The sequence below is a fragment of the Lissotriton helveticus genome, chromosome 10 (genome assembly GCF_964261635.1).
Source record: "Lissotriton helveticus chromosome 10, aLisHel1.1, whole genome shotgun sequence".
In the NCBI taxonomy this organism is placed as follows: Eukaryota; Metazoa; Chordata; class Amphibia; order Caudata; family Salamandridae; genus Lissotriton; species Lissotriton helveticus.
In genome coordinates, this window is record NC_136071.1 from 217,320,656 (window position 1) to 217,338,241 (window position 17,586).

General features: G+C 48.5%; 1 pseudogene; it reads left to right on the top strand.

The window, feature by feature from the left end:
• The first annotated feature begins 601 nt into the window (after positions 1 to 601).
• On the top strand, positions 602 to 2,670 carry LOC144783982 (uncharacterized; annotated as a pseudogene).
• Positions 2,671 to 17,586: the final 14,916 nt, after the last annotated feature.

The following is a 17,586-nucleotide window of genomic DNA, read 5'->3' on the forward strand; positions in this document are numbered from 1 at the left end:
ACGGTGCATACATGCACGATGTTGGGGTACGCACCATACACACGCCTCGCATTTGGGGGGAACCCTGTACGCCTCATACCCTATACGACCCGTACCCCGGTATGAGTCGTACCCCCAGAACGAGTCATACCAGGGTACAGGCCATTTTCCATACAAATCGTATGCTGACAACCTGGTACGAATCATACTTGACGGGTTGGACAGCCTTTTTACAAATTGTATGGTCTTTTTTACAAGTCCGTGTCATACAGCTTTTCCCTATCCGATTTGTAAGGATCGGGCCGATCTGTATGTATTTTTCCCGTACAAATCGTACTACACGGGTTGGAAGGGACTTTTACAATTTGTATGGAAAAAAATACAAATCCTATCTCTATGGAAAATAAAAATCCAGGATCAGAATCGGCCCCATGATGTAAGTCCTCCAATCTCTTCTGCTTGTGCTGCTAAGTGCCACTGACAATGGGGATGCTGGAGCAGAGGCCTGATCTGGGAAGCAGAGACTGCGGCCTCTCATAGCCCTGGGGGCTGCAGAGTCCGCTCAATGATTTCCGTCGGCACAATAGACAGTCTGCAGGCCCGTGGGGGCTTTTGAGGCAGGATGCCCGAGGGAGACTCTGCACTGGCTGCGCAGGTGCCCATGAGTTTTGTTGATGTGTCATCATACTTCTCAGAGGAGGAATGGAAGGACTTGGAAGAATGTCAGAAGGAACTTTACAAAGACATGATGAAGGAAAATTATGAAGCTCTTATTTAGATGGTCTACTGGAGAATCAAATCATTCTAAAAGGGGTATGACTAGAAAAAAGAGTGAGGAGCTGAGGTTGCAGGAAAATAACTGTACAGGAATTGTGCCCATGCAGACAAACCATGACCAAGGATGTCTCTAGTGTGATGTGGTGGGCAGATGATGGGAAACTGAATGACAAGGCTAAACATCATCCAAAGTTTGAAAAAGTAGAACACCAGGAGCATTCTCCAGAGGCTGTCATTTGAAATGCCGGCCATGGCTCTGAACTGGAAAATTAATGCAGAAATCAAAACGCTGAGGCCAGGCCCCAGAAAATCCAATCGATATAGAGCAGGACAAAACCTCCCCATATGAGGAGGGATTCTGCCCTCTGTCTGACTCTTCGGTGCAGCCAAAAATTGAAGAGTCCGAAGAGAAAATATATTAGTGTAACGAATGTGGAAAGTGTTTTCGGAAACATGACAGTTTAAAACAACACCAACAAACCCACACTGGGGAGAGGCCCTACACTTGCATCGAGTGTGGTAAGCGCTTTATTCAGAAGCAGCATTTGGTTACAAAGGCTAAGCACTAATGAGAGTCTAAAAATTAACCAGCAGATCCACACTGTTGAGCGACCTTTCAAACATAATGAGTGTGGTAAGAGCTTCAGGGCCCATCGGGTACTCAAGGTACACAGGCAAACTCACACTGGGGAGCAAATCCACAAGTGTGAAGACTGTGGTAAACGTTTCAGGACCAAGCAAACCCTTACAGCACACCAGAGGACCCATACTGGTGAGACCTCTTTCCAGTGCGGAGGAGTGTGGTGAAGTTTTTCGAACGTTTAAGCATCTGAAATTTCACCAGAAACTTCACAAAGGAGAGAAGTCGCACAAGGCTGGCAGATGTGGTAAAACTTTACGAAAGCATGAACACTTGAAACAGCCTCAGCAGATTCACACAGGGGAGAGGCCTTTTCGCTGCAATGAGTGCAGTAAAAGCTTTATCCAAAAGCACCACCTCTTGCGTCACAACGCACCCACACAGGGGAGAGACCATTCAAAGTGGTTATTGTTGAGGAATACCCATACTCATCCTCAACACCACCTACGAAAGGAGGCCCTCACATATGTTGTGAATGTGGGAAAAGCTTCACTACCTATGAGCACCTCAAGAGACACCACAAACTACATACAGACGAACCCCTCAAAAGGTGCAATGAATGTGGGAAAACCTTCAAGTCACAGAAGCTCCTGAAATCACACCTACGTTCTCACACAGAAGATGACTAACTCAAGTCTGATGATGGTGACATGAAGCCAAACTCACCACCACCAGGGGAGAAGCTGTATGAATGTGAGGAATGTGGCTAAACATTCAGTTTCTTAAAGCACCTTAGATTTCACCTGCATACCCACACAAGTGAGCGCCCTTACACCTGTACTGGTTGTGAAAAAACTTTCAGAAAGTGGGGCTGTATTAAGCGCCACCAGCAGATTCACTATGGGAGAGACCATTCACACGCACAGATTGTGGAAAGGGATTCATCCAGAAGCAGCACTTGACAAGGCAGCAGCACACACACTGGAGAGCGTCCCTACATATGAAGTGATTGTGGGAAGACCTTCAGCACTTGTGAGAACCGAAAAATCCACAGCCGCACCCACACCGGTGAGAGACCCTACAAGTGTGGTGAATGTGAGCAGAGTTTCAGGAAACTGGAGTACCTGAAGTGCCACCAACAAACTCATACTGGCGAACAACCATTTACATGTTCTGAGTGTGGTAAAAGCTTAATTCAGAAACACCACCTTATTGTACACCTACGAACCCACACTGGTGAGGGTCCATATCAATGCAATGACTGCGGCTAAACATTCTGTCATAAACAGAACTTGAATACGCATCAAAAAACCCACAGAGGGGGTATTATGTGACAACTTTGCATGGGAGTTTAAGGGTTAGAAAAAATGTGTTTTGCCTGGTGACATTTCATTACTTGTTTCCAATGAGAGTATTGTAGCCATGTGCACTGAAATCATAAGCAAGTTGGAAACGGACATATGTTGCAGTATGTTGGCGTGAATTTTGTTTAGTTTGTTTCCTAAAGGACAATTTGGGAAGGTTTTCTGCATCTTTGCTGTCAATTTTCGTTATCTTACAGTGACACGTGTTTGCTGAAAAGTAGATTTCAAAGCTGCCGCTGTCTGTAATATGGGTTTATGTCTTCCTTACAAGTTAGTACAAATTACGTAGCATTCCACGCTCCATACCTTTGTCGCCTTAATGCAATCTGCTTTTTGTCAGAGCAGACTGATTCCATTGTTAATGAGTGAAATATCACTCATATTGCTCTTATTGATGGCATTCATCTCTCAATTTTGTCCTATCAAATCCATGGTCTGTAAAGGTTGGCAGTTGTTGAACTTTGAGGGACATGGTTCATTGAAATGGCCCTAACATGAAGATCAACTAGATGCACCTCTCATGGCAACATGAAGTTGTCCAACAGTGTTTAAGTATCCCCATTGCTTTGGTTTTTAACAAGCTTAGCCAGTTGCAAAGTCTCTCCATTATGATAATTGTGTGATGGGGGGTAAGAATCCAGTTTGAAGTTATTGTACGTAATACATTTCTGTGGTACTCTTCCGTCAGAAACTTGTGGATTTACAAGGGGAACCTTGCTTTGAGGGAGGTGATCTGTGAAAAGAGGTTACAATAAAGGCCAAGACTGTGATTGTTTAAACTCAACTTTCCTTACTTTATTACACAATTATAGGGGAGATGGGTCTGTGCCCTCCCAAAAAGCAATTTTTTTGAGAGAGGTTTATAGGACATAGGTGGATGGAAAGTATGCTTGTTACCAGGCTAGAAGTCATATTATGGTGGTCAGTGGAACATATTTGGAATGGATCCATATCCATAAAGTAAGTACTGTGTGGAAGGTGACGTAGGTCACACTCTAACACAACTTCGGAATGTGGGAAATTTAAAACAGTAGTCATTCATTTTTGGAATTTTATGAATAAGTTCTCTCTTAGTAATGGCAAGTCTGAACAAATGGGGTAGTTGCAGAACAGGGAGAGACACTTAATTGCCACTTAATGCAGATGTAACTATCACAATTAAACTTCAAGAAAATAGCATAGAAGAGTGAAGTATACTAGTCTATGAACATTGATTGGGGTAACCTCTTGCGATGGATACAATATTTGCAAATCATATGTGGTGGGGTGTCTGGGAATGCCTGAATGAACAAGATCTTTTAACCCTTGTGTATTTACTTTCAGTAGGAGACTGTTAAAAAATGTGGGTTATGCACTTTGCATCTGTTAGGGCTGACAAGAAGCGGGTCTCTTGGCAGAGCTTCACAGATAAATTATAATATTACCATGAAAGTGTTCTCCATATAGTGGTACAGCTTTGTCTTATGTTAGAGGTAGAGTTTCAAAAGTGTAACAGGCTGTGAGGAGAAGCTTGGTAAACCTGTAAACTGAAAGTTTACTTTTAGTAAAAATGAATTAATCCCCCCCACCTGCACATCCACCCCAACACACCTTTTACTGCTAATTGCACAATGTACTTTTATGTTAGAAGTCTGTATCAGTTCTTCTGGTGTTTAACCATCAGTGGCAGATGGGCCATAACAGTCGTCCCTATTTGTTGATGGTGGGTGTCGGGCATCTTCCTTGATTTGCTTATAATCAAAAAAAAGTTGTATGGACATTATTTGGCTCTGGCATTTCAGTAGATACTTGAAACACAAAATAATGGGTTGATTTGGTTCGTGAATATACACGATTAGGAATGCCCTGTGTTAGCTCTTGCCTTTCCTGCCAATCCGCCCAGTTTTTCTGCTTGCAAATCTTTCTAATTCCTACTTCATGGTTAACAATATGTGGCTAGCTAAGTTTGCATTACTGTAAAATGTATGGAATGATGGAAGTCATCATTACTACATTAAATCCTGTTGCTCTCTTAGATGGAGGACTCAACAGATTGAAACCCTTATTTGTGACCCATCTGTACGTGATCTTAAGAAGTCTTGCTTGTTTCTTTTAGCAGTAGACTTATGAGTCATGCTGTGATTAATGCTTTCTCAATGCATACTTGCCCGATAAGCCATGGTTGGGGCTTTTCTTGGATGTCTAAGCAAAGGACCATGATAATGTACCTGGAGAGGAAATTCCCTTCCCTGCAAATGTACGTTAGAAGGTTGTCCATCTGTGTCTGCTCTCCCGTTGCACTATTCACCTTCATTTGTGGAACTACCTATTCGAATACCAGTCAGGCAGGGGAAAATGTGTACTAATTACACCTACCTGTCTTTGCTTCGATCTTCCATCTTACAGTCTAACGGTCTGTTAAATAAAATAACAAAAATCCTTTGTCCTGATTGTATCACCTCCCCTGTTTGGGTCTTTTTTACTATTAGCAAGCAGGAGGATAACATTGCAAAATGCTCCATTTGTCACGCCAGTGTTAATTTCAAGTTCAAGAATTTATATAGCGCACTACTCACCCAGAGGGTCTCAAGGCGCTTGGGGAGGGGGTTGATTATTTATCGAATAGCCAGGTTTTAAGTTCTTTTCTGAAGGAGATGTGGTTCTGTGTAAGGCGGAGGTGAGTGGGGAGTGAGTTTCAGGTCTTGGCCGCCAAGTAGGAGAAGGATCTACCTCCCATGGTGGTTCTTTGGATACGTGGAACTGCGGCGAGGCCTTGATTCGATGATCTTAGTTGGCGGGTGGGTGTGTAGAAGGATAGTCGAGTGTTGAGGCATTCGGGCCCTAGTTTATAGAGGGCCTTGTGTGCGTGGGTGAGGAGACGGAATGTTATTCTCTTGTTGACGGGAAGCCAGTGGAGGTCTTTCCGGTTGCCGGTAATGTGATCTTGGCGAGGTATGTCCAGAATGAGTCTCGCTGATGTGTTTTGGATGCGTTGGAGTTTTTTCTGTAATTTGGCTGTAATTCCGGCGTAGAGGGTGTTTCCGTAGTCTAGTCGACTCGTAACCAGTGCGTGGGTGACAGTCTTTCTTGTCTCTGCGGGGATCCAATGGAAGATTTTTTTGAGCATACGAAGTACGTTGAAGCAGGAGGATGAGACGGCGTTGACTTGATTGGTCATCGAGTGTGAAGAGTCTAGGATGAAGCCAAGGTTACGTGCGTGATCCGTGGGTATGGGTGCTGAGCCCAGATCCGAGGGCCACCATGAGTCGTCCCAGGCAGAGGGGGATGATCCTAGGATGAGCACTTCCGTTTTGTCTGAGTTAAGTTTAAGGCGGCTGTCTTTCATCCATACGGCTACTTCTTTCATGCCTTTGTGAAGATTAGTTTTGGCGGTGTTGGGGTCTTTGGTGAGGGAAAGGATCAGTTGGGTGTCGTCAGCGTAGGAGATGATGTTAAGGTTGTGTTGACGCGCAATGGAAGCGAGTGGACTCATGTAAACGTTGAAGAGGGTGGGACTGAGTGATGATCCTTGTGGTACACCACAGATGACTTCGGTGGCCTCTGATTTGAATGGGGGAAGTCGGACTCTCTGAGTTCTCCCAGCTAGGAACGAGATGATCCAGTCCAAGGCTTTTCCTGTTATGCCGATGTTGCTGAGGCGTTGAATGAGTGTGCTTTGACAAACTGTGTCGAAGGCGGCGGAGAGGTCGAGTAGAATGAGGGCGACTGTTTCTCCGTTGTCCAGTAGTGTTCTGATGTCGTCTGTTGCTGCGATGAGGGCGGTTTCGGTGCTGTGTTTGTCTCGAAAGCCGGACTGAGAGGGATCGAGGGAGTTGTTGGATCCGAGGAAGGCGGCGAGTTGGCTATTGACGGCTTTCTCAATGACTTTGGCCGGGAATGGGAGGAGGGATATGGGGCGGTAGTTTTTAAGTTCAGAGGGGTCTGCTGTGGGTTTCTTCAGGAGGGCGCTGACTTCGGCATGTTTCCAGCTTTCTGGGAAGGGGGCAGAGATGAAGGAGCAGTTGATGACATCACGGAGATGGGGTGCGATGATGGAGTCTGCTTTGTTGAAGATGTGGTGGGGACATGGGTCGGTTGGCGAGCCAGAGTGGATGGAATTCATGAGGCGGATGGTGTCTTCAGTGGTGATTGGGTTCCAGGCGCTGAGGTTGTTAGAGGGCGGTTTAGGTTCTGAGGGGGGTGGAGAGGATTGTTTGTTGGAACTGTTTTCGAAGCTGTTATGTATGTCGTCAATTTTGTTGTAGAAGAAGGAGGATAACGAATCGCAGAGGTCGCGGGAGGGAGTGATGTCGTTTGAGGCTGCGGTGGGGTTGGTGAATTCTTTGACGATGTTGAATAGTTCCTTGCTGTTATGGGCGTTGTTGTCGAGTCGATTCTTGAATGCTGATTTCTTGGTGGATCGGATCAATTGGTGGTGTTTGTGGGTGGCTGCCTTGAAGGTGGTCATGTTGTCGGTGGTTGGGTTTTTTCTCCATGTTTTCTCGAGAGTGCGGCATAGCTTTTTGGATTTCTTAAGGTCATCGTTGAACCAGGGGGCCTTTTTGCTGTCTTGTTTGGTGTGATGGTTTTTCAAGGGTGCTAATTCGTCAGCGCTGTGAGTGATCCATTGTTTGAATTTGATGGCAGCTTGGTTTGGGTCCAATGAGAGGGCGGGTGGGTTTTGGTTGAGCGATGTGAGGAGTTGGTCGGTGGTGATTTTGTTCCATTTTCTTCGGGGGATAGGTTGTGGGGGGTTGTGGGTCGAGGTGGTTTTGTAGCTGAAGTGAACACAGCTGTGGTCCGTCCAGTGGAGAGCTGTGGTGCGATCGAAGGAGATGTGTTTGCTGGAGGTGAATATTGGGTCGAGCGTATGTCCGGCTACATGGGTGGGGGTGTCAACAAGTTGTTTGAGGCCGAGATTGGCCAGGTTGTCAAGAAGGGTGGTGGTGTTGCTGTTGTTTTTCTTGTCCAGGTGGAAGTTGAGGTCTCCTAATAGAATGTAGTTCTCGGAGGCGAGGGCATGTGGAATGATGAAGTCAGTGATGTCTTCGCTGAATTGTTTACGGGTTCCTGGAGGCCTGTAGATGAAGGTGCCTCTGAGTGTGGTTCTAGGGTCGGTGTGGACCTGGAAGTGGAGGTGTTCGGCGGTTGTAAGGTTATCGTCGGAGCTGGTCGTGATTTTGATGGTGTTCTTATGGACGATGGCGATGCCTCCTCCTGTTTGGACGGTGCGGTCTTTTCGGAGAATCTTGTAATTGTTCGGGATGGCTATGGCGATGTCGGGTGTTGATGAAGCGTTCATCCATGTTTCAGTAAGGAAGGCGACGTCCGGTGATGTAGTGTCGAGTAAATCTCAGAGTTCGGTGGCGTGTCTGTGGACCGAGCGGGTGTTCAGCAGGATGCACTTCAGGTCGTTAGAGTCGGAACTGTGTTTGGGGTTAGAGGATGTGGTGTGGGTCTTGATGCTGGTAAATTTGCAGGAGTGGCAGGCGAAGGGTCCATGGGTTTGTCCCGGGGCAGCTACGCAGCATAGAGGTGTGCGTCCGGGCTTAAGGGCTAGGAGGGTGGCGTCGTCATATGTTATGCTGGAGGAGTGCGGTTTGCGAGGGCCAGGAGGTCTGGCGCTGGGCGCGGTCCAGACGGGCGTAGACGGGCTTACCTGTGGCGCACCTTCGGCGCACATAGGGCGCGACCGCTGCGCGTGAATGCTGCGCGCGGGAGCATCTGTCATATATGGATGGTGGAGTGGGCGGGGGCGAGGGAGGGTCAGCTGGGAGGCGGGGCGGGCTGTGGGGGACGGGTTCTGAGGCACCACAACAATCAGTAAAATGGCGGCAGCGAAATGAAAACGAAACTGGAGGTAGGCACAGACAATCAACAATGGCTTTCCTCTATTCTAAAGCAGGCAATGCACAGTCAACCTAGCGGTACAGAACGCGCAACAGCTGTGAAAGCGCGACTTAAAGCGCCGTATTAAATCACCCCAAAAGCGCTACAAATGTCTTAGATGTTTTGTAAAGGCACTCGCACTACAGCGCTATGCTGTGTAGGAGGCGGCAGTAATGCGAATACAAATTGTGCAAGATCGCAGTGAACGATACCAATCAGGAGCTTGTTTCCTTCCCAGTGTAAGAATTGGCTTTTGTAGTCTGGTCTGCCCTGTTCCCATGATGCACTGGGCCAGGGACAGACTAATTTGCATACAGCCAGGTTCTGAAACTGGGATGGTGCAATGAGCTAAAAAATGGTGTTGGATCTAGCCCTGATCTCTTGACTGGGTGAGAGTACTCTGCTTAATTCAGAGACTCTGTCCATCACCACCCCTTGTTGTAAATAATTTTGTCCACCCTAAGCGTGGAAGGGTATGCTCAGATGTGAGTCCCTTGCTCATTGCACCATCAGGATTCAAGCAAGCCGGGCCGAAGACGGCTGAAATGCCAGAAACCGGTCCCCGGAAGCTTGTTTCCTTCCCAGTGTAAGAATTGGCTTTTGTAGTCTGGTCTGCCCTGTTCCCATGATGCACTGGGCCAGGGACAGACTAATTTGCATACAGCCAGGTTCTGAAAGTGGGATGGTGCAATGAGCTAAAAAATGGTGTTGGATCTAGCCCTGATCTCTTGACTGGGTGAGAGTACTCTGCTTAATTCAGAGACTCTGTCCATCACCACCCCTTGTTGTAAATAATTTTGTCCACCCTAAGCGTGGAAGGGTATGCTCAGATGTGAGTCCCTTGCTCATTGCACCATCAGGATTCAAGCAAGCCGGGCCGAAGACGGCTGAAATGCCAGAAACCGGTCCCCGGAAGCTTGTTTCCTTCCCAGTGTAAGAATTGGCTTTTGTAGTCTGGTCTGCCCTGTTCCCATGATGCACTGGGCCAGGGACAGACTAATTTGCATACAGCCAGGTTCTGAAACTGGGATGGTGCAATGAGCTAAAAAATGGTGTTGGATCTAGCCCTGATCTCTTGACTGGGTGAGAGTACTCTGCTTAATTCAGAGACTCTGTCCATCACCACCCCTTGTTGTAAATAATTTTGTCCACCCTAAGCGTGGAAGGGTATGCTCAGATGTGAGTCCCTTGCTCATTGCACCATCAGGATTCAAGCAAGCCGGGCCGAAGACGGCTGAAATGCCAGAAACCGGTCCCCGGAAGCTTGTTTCCTTCCCAGTGTAAGAATTGGCTTTTGTAGTCTGGTCTGCCCTGTTCCCATGATGCACTCGGCCAGGGACAGACTAATTTGCATACAGCCAGGTTCTGAAACTGGGATGGTGCAATGAGCTAAAAAATGGTGTTGGATCTAGCCCTGATCTCTTGACTGGGTGAGAGTACTCTGCTTAATTCAGAGACTCTGTCCATCACCACCCCTTGTTGTAAATAATTTCCTCTATTCTAAAGCAGGCAATGCACAGTCAACCTAGCGGTACAGATCGCGTAACAGCTGTGAAAGCGCGACTTAAAGCGCCATATTAAATCACCCCAAAAGCGCTACAAATGTCTTAGATGTTTTGTATAGGCACTCGCACTACAGCGCTATGCTGTGTAGGAGGCGGCAGTAATGCGAATACAAATTGTGCAAGATCGCAGTGAACGATACCAATCAGGAGCTGGGGGCGAAGGGAGCGACCGCCTTCAGCAAGCGTCGGGCCGGTCACAGCGCTTACGGGTGTGGGAGCGGGCTATGCAGTCCGTGGGAGGGAGGGTCAGCTGGGAGGCGGGGCGGGCTGTGGGGGACGGGCTCTGAGGCACCACAACAATCAGTAAAATGGCGGCAGCGAAATGAAAACGAAACTGGAGGTAGGCACAGACAATCAACAATGGCTTTCCTCTATTCTAAAGCAGGCAATGCACAGTCAACCTAGCGGTACAGATCGCGCAACAGCTGTGAAAGCGCGACTTAAAGCGCCGTATTAAATCACCCCAAAAGCGCTACAAATATCTTAGATGTTTTGTAAAGGCACTCGCACTACAGCGCTATGCTGTGTAGGAGGCGGCAGTAATGCGAATACAAATTGTGCAAGATCGCAGTGAACGATACCAATCAGGAGCTGGGGGCGAAGGGAGCGACCGCCTTCAGCAAGCGTCGGGCCGGTCACAGCGCTTACGGGTGTGGGAGCGGGCTATGCAGTCCGTGGGAGGGAGGGTCAGCTGGGAGGCGGGTTGGGCTGTGGGGGACGGGCTCTGAGGCACCACAACAATCAGTAAAATGGCGGCAGCGAAATGAAAACGAAACTGGAGGTAGGCACAGACAATCAACAATGGCTTTCCTCTGTTCTAAAGCAGGCAATGCACAGTCAACCTAGCGGTACAGATCGCGCAACAGCTGTGAAAGCGCTACTTAAAGCGCCGTATTAAATCACCCCAAAAGCGCTACAAATATCTTAGATGTTTTGTAAAGGCACTCGCACTACAGCGCTATGCTGTGTAGGAGGCGGCAGTAATGCGAATACAAATTGTGCAAGATCGCAGTGAATGATACCAATCAGGAGCTGGGGGCGAAGGGAGCGACCGCCTTCAGCAAGCGTCGGGCCGGTCACTTAGAGAATTTAGAGAAGCATGGGTTACACTATGGTGCTGAAGGCCAAACAACCCATATGAAAAAACACCACACTATCCTGTGGGAGGGGCAATGAAAAACTCTTTGCCCAAAGCAGCCCTGTCCCCAGCACTGCACCAGTATCATCCACCTCAGCTACCTCGCAATGGCACAAAAGTCAGATAGGGACAACACAGCAACACCTTACAGTGCCTGCCCCAAGATGCACATTGAGTGAGTATACCACTTCCTGGTTCTCTCTGGAAGTCGCCTGCGTCAGTGGCACCACAAAAGAAGAAAATCCAGGTGATTAGTACGGGCATGTTTAGGCAGTAGGGGCCCTACGAATGCAACCACCCAACAGCACATTTGTACAACAGGAAGCTAGCTTAAATGTTATAGCTGGACTCCCTCCCTTTTTCTTTTGTGGAAGGAGTGGGGTTTTTAGAATTTGTGATGGCTATCTGCATGAAGGAATTGTTAGCCCGGTACATGCAGCTCTTTGTCTGTGATTGGTTGTAAACTGTGCTCAATTCTCAGTTAATCGATCTTCGTTGACTGATAAAATGAATTATTGCAGAAACCTATGGTCTTGCTCTGCCTCTAAGTCTTGGTAGTTGTACACTCCTCATGAAGCTTACTTCTTGTCCTTCTCCTTGACTATACAATATAATTTCTGTTTTACAATCCAAAGGCCTCTTCTTCTTCTGCATGAAAGGCGAAATCTCCAGAAAACTCCTGCTTACCTGACTGGACCGGTTCAAAAAGACACCAAAGACAGACATTTTGAGAAGAATGCAAATGCACTGCCCAATTTAGCAATACAATATAATTTTTCTTTAAACAATCATATGTTTTAGAACTGTGTGTTCACTAATTACAGAGGGAGCCAGGCTGCACAAAATTTGATCAGGGTTGTATTTATATATATTTTTTTTTTTTAAACCTTTATTGGTGACAGATAAAAAGTACACAGCCCGTTGCCTACAACCTCTCTCCGCAGGCCGGCAGCATTCACAAACAAAAAGTAAGCTTGCATGATTCAAGGTAGGTAGAGTAGCATCAGTTTAAACACAGCATGCCGCCTACAACCCAAAGGGCCGGCCGCGGTATAAAACCTACGGAGGCTGTTCGTAAAGGCGTCATTCAGCAGGCAAGTTAGCAGGGCACAAACTGGCTTTATCTACTTGAGGTTTCAATTATCTGTTACACCTACGGAATAGAACAACCTAAACCTTACCCACCCACCCACCCTGTCATACAAAGAAATGGTAGGAAATGTCTGGAGGCTAAGAATTGCATTTGCCACCCGGCCTTCGGGGGGGGATTGAAGGGAAGTGGTCTGTGATACGATCTGAGAGTACTACAGTAACTGATGTATTGGGCTGAGCGCTGCACATAACATGCCAACGTTTTACACAAATTAACCGGTGACAGGGGACAGGTGGTGTCTGTGCTGTCCACGAGGGTGGGGGGGGTAGTGGTAGGTGCAGCCTGTAGTCCCTCTTCTTGCAGTGCTACTACTAGCAGCTCCGTGTCCCAAGTTCCCCATCCCCACGGCGAGCAATCAGTCTAATCGAAAACAAGATGGGGCCCAAGGGGAAGAGGGGGGGGAGGGGGGAGGTGGGGGGGATGGGAGGGGGGGGAGAGAGGGGAGGGAGGGGGGGAGGGGGTGTAGCGGATTCCACTATCTCACGGGAACAGGGCTCCAGGTCTTGGGTCCTAGTAAGGGAATAGGCGAGTTTGGCCTATGTCTCAGCCATTCCCCGAGTCTGGAGCCTCGTCGTCCTGCAAGGTAAGAAGATATGCGGTGAGGGGGCCCCACAGGTCTTTAGGACGTGATTTTTGCGGTTGGAGTTCGGCGTATGTGTGTAAATATTCTTGCCATGTAGACATCGCGGATAACCATGCCTTGAACTTGGGCGTGCGTCCCCTGCCCCACCGGCACGCAACGTGTCGCTTGGCCAAAAGGAGGCCTAGCGCAAAAAATTTCCTATGTGTTTTGAGTGCTCGATTTGACTGACCCAGTAGAGCAGTTCTAGGACAGGGAGTGGTGACCACCCCTATCATGGCGGACAGCGACTTGAAGATCTCTTCCCAGTATGTCGCTACTGCCGGGCACGACCACGCCAAGTGGAAAAAATCCACCCCCACGCCCCTGCATCGGAAACATTTGTCATCATCCTGGAGATCAAAGCGGTGCAGTTTGGCAGGGGTATGGTAGAGTCGGTGCAAAAATTTAAAATGGATCAGCCTGAGCCTCGCGTTTCCGGTTACCGCATTGGTATGTAAGCAGCTTTCTTCCCATTGTTCGTCCGTCAACGGAACATCTAGATCTTTGTCCCAGTCCCTGCGCGCCCTAAGTATCGGGGAGGGTGAAGCAGCCTGCACGTGTTTGTATAACATGGACACTACATGTGTCGGGGGCTCTGATTGGTAAAGGATGTGTAAAGGAGCCACGACATCCGGTTCAGCCGGAAAATTGGGTGTGACCACCTTGACGTTCTGACGTAGTCGGGTATAAAGGAAAGTATCCATCACTGAAGGTGTGGAATTCCCACAGAATTGGGCCAATGTGCGAAATCGCCCTTGGAGATATAAATCTCCCCAAGTGCTGACTCCATATTTCGCGAGCAGTTTGCAGCCTATCTCCTCGCAGGGGACACTTAATCTGGGGTCGTGCGGCAAGGGCATACGTGGCGAGTATAAGAATTCGACCTCCATCTGCTCAGCCATGTTTTTCCAGGCTAGCACCGTGCAGTCTACCGTGGTAGGGTCACGTTCCACAATGCGGGTAGGGGCATATAAATATCCAGATGGGTGGGCGGGCCTCATGTACCCGTCCTCCACCACCAAGTGAGCCATGAAGGGGGGGGGGATGTAGCCAGTACACAGCGAAGTGGCCTTGAGCGCAGTCATAGTATCTCCGAAAATTCGGGACCTCAAACCCTCCTTGATGATAAGGCAACATGAGCGTCCGGAGGCCCAGCCTAGCCTGCTTGCCACCCCAGATAAGCCTAGACAGCTGGGAGTCCAGAGCTCGGAAGAAGTGGGAGCCTGGAGTGTACGGTATATTAGTAAATAAGTATAGGAGCTTGGGGAGGATCACCATCTTAATCAGGGAGATGCGACCCGCCATCGAGAGTGGGAGATGGATCCATCTAGTGATGGTGTTGGTCAGCTTATCCAGGACTGTGCCATAATTGGCTCGGATAAGAGCTTCCCGGTTTCTGGTCACTATAATGCCAAGGTACTTTATTTCATCGGCCTCCCACATCAAAGGATAATCCAGAGGGAAGGAGGCAGTCCTGTCCGTCAAGGGGAACATTGCCGACTTTGACCAATTGATTTGTATCCCGGATATGGCTCCGAATTTGGTTATCTCGCGCAGCAGAGGATTCAGGTTCTCCTGCGGGTTGTCCACATACAGGGTCATGTCATCCGCGTATAATGAAATGAGCAGTTGCCGTTCCGGGTAGATTAACGAGCGGTGATTATGGTGCTGCCTAAGTTTGGCCGCCAGGGGTTCAATGGCGATCGCAAAGAGGACCGGGGAGAGCGGGCAGCCCTGCCGGGTACCTCTGTGGATCTCAAATGGGGTTGACCGGGAGGCATTTAACAAAACGGAAGCTTGCGGTTTACAATATAATAGTCGGATCCAATCTAGAAAGTTGAAAGGGATCCCCATCCTTTCCAGAAGGGCCAAGAGGTAATCCCACTCGAGGGAGTCAAACGCCTTTGTTGCGTCTAGGAACATGGCAGCTGCCTCGCAGCGAGGGTTAATGTCCTGCAGGACTGCCTGTAGGGTGCGCAAATTGTGCGATGTCGCCCTATTGGGGACGAACCCAGCTTGGTCAGGCAAGACCAGACGTTCCATCAATAAATTAAGGCGCGTTGCGAGCACTTTTGCCAAGATTTTCACATCAGTGTTGAGCAATGACAAGGGCCTATAGGAATCGCAGTGTTCTGGAGGTTTGCCAGGTTTCAGCAAAGAAGCGATAAGAGCTTCCCGCATAGTGGTTGGCAAGGTTCCTTCCTCGAGGGCAGAATAGTAAACTTCTTCAGTATAGGAGCCAGTAGATGAATATAGGCCTTGTAAAAGTCAATTGGCAGCCCGTCTGACCCTGGTGATTTACCAGACTTCATAGACATAATGGCGTCTTTTATTTCATCTAATTCGAGTTCATGATGCAGAAATTTCTGCTGAGATGGGCCAATCCAAGCGACAGCAGTGTCGTCAAGGTAGGTCTGCAGGTCAATGGACGCCCGCCTTTGGGAGGCATACAGTGCAGAGTAGTGGTCGGTAAAGATGCGAAGTTGTTCCTGGAGGTCCCTCTGCGGGACCTGGTGCTCGTCCAGTAGTGATTCAGAAAAGGGGGGTGGTGATGAACAGAGTGCCTGAATTAAGCAGACCACTCTTACCCAGTCCAAAGATCAGGGCTTGATCCATCACCGTTTTTTAGCTCACTGCACCATCCCAGCTCAGAACTTGGCTATATGCAAATTAGTCTGTTCCTGTCCCAGTGCATGATGGGAACAGGGCAAACCAAACTACCAAGCCAATTCTTGTACTGGGAAGGAAACAAGCTTCCGGGGACCGGTTTCTGCCATTTCAGGCGTCGTCGGCCCGGCTTGCTTGAATCCTGATGGTGCAATGAGCAAGGGACTCACATCTGAGTATACCCTTCCACGCTTATGGTGGACAAAATGATTCAGAAAAGGGGGGTGGTGATGAACAGAGTGCCTGAATTAAGCAGACCACTCTTACCCAGTCCAAAGATCAGGGTTTGATCCATCACCGTTTTTTAGCTCACTGCACCATCCCAGCTCAGAACTTGGCTATATGCAAATTAGTCTGTTCCTGTCCCAGTGCATGATGGGAACAGGGCAAACCAAACTACCAAGCCAATTCTTGTACTGGGAAGGAAACAAGCTTCCGGGGACCGGTTTCTGCCATTTCAGGCGTCGTCGGCCCGGCTTGCTTGAATCCTGATGGTGCAATGAGCAAGGGACTCACATCTGAGTATACCCTTCCACGATTATGGTGGACAAAATGATTCAGAAAAGGGGGGTGGTGATGAACAGAGTGCCTGAATTAAGCAGACCACTCTTACCCAGTCCAAAGATCAGGGCTTGATCCATCACCGTTTTTTAGCTCACTGCACCATCCCAGCTCAGAACTTGGCTATATGCAAATTAGTCTGTTCCTGTCCCAGTGCATGATGGGAACAGGGCAAACCAAACTACCAAGCCAATTCTTGTACTGGGAAGGAAACAAGCTTCCGGGGACCGGTTTCTGCCATTTCAGGCGTCGTCGGCCCGGCTTGCTTGAATCCTGATGGTGCAATGAACAAGGGACTCACATCTGAGTATACCCTTCCACGCTTATGGTGGACAAAATGATTCAGAAAAGGGGGGTGGTGATGAACAGAGTGCCTGAATTAAGCAGACCACTCTTACCCAGTCCAAAGATCAAAGCTTGATCCATCACCGTTTTTTTAGCTCACTGCACCATCCCAGCTCAGAACTTGGCTATATGCAAATTAGTCTGTTCCTGTCCCAGTGCATGATGGGAACAGGGCAAACCAAACTACCAAGCCAATTCTTGTACTGGGAAGGAAACAAGCTTCCGGGGACCGGTTTCTGCCATTTCAGGCGTCGTCGGCCCGGCTTGCTTGAATCCTGATGGTGCAATGAGCAAGGGACTCACATCTGAGTATACCCTTCCACGCTTATGGTGGACAAAATGATTCAGAAAAGGGGGGTGGTGATGAACAGAGTGCCTGAATTAAGCAGACCACTCTTACCCAGTCCAAAGATCAGGGCTTGATCCATCACCGTTTTTTAGCTCACTGCACCATCCCAGCTCAGAACTTGGCTATATGCAAATTAGTCTGTTCCTGTCCCAGTGCATGATGGGAACAGGGCAAACCAAACTACCAAGCCAATTCTTGTACTGGGAAGGAAACAAGCTTCCGGGGACCGGTTTCTGCCATTTCAGGCGTCGTCGGCCCGGCTTGCTTGAATCCTGATGGTGCAATGAGCAAGGGACTCACATCTGAGTATACCCTTCCACGCTTATGGTAGACAAAATGGTTCAGAAAAGGGGGGTGGTGATGAACAGAGTGCCTGAATTAAGCAGACCACTCTTACCCAGTCCAAAGATCAGGGCTTGATCCATCACCGTTTTTTAGCTCACTGCACCATCCCAGCTCAGAACTTGGCTATATGCAAATTAGTCTGTTCCTGTCCCAGTGCATGATGGGAACAGGGCAAACCAAACTACCAAGCCAATTCTTGTACTGGGAAGGAAACAAGCTTCCGGGGACCGGTTTCTGCCATTTCAGGCGTCGTCGGCCCGGCTTGCTTGAATC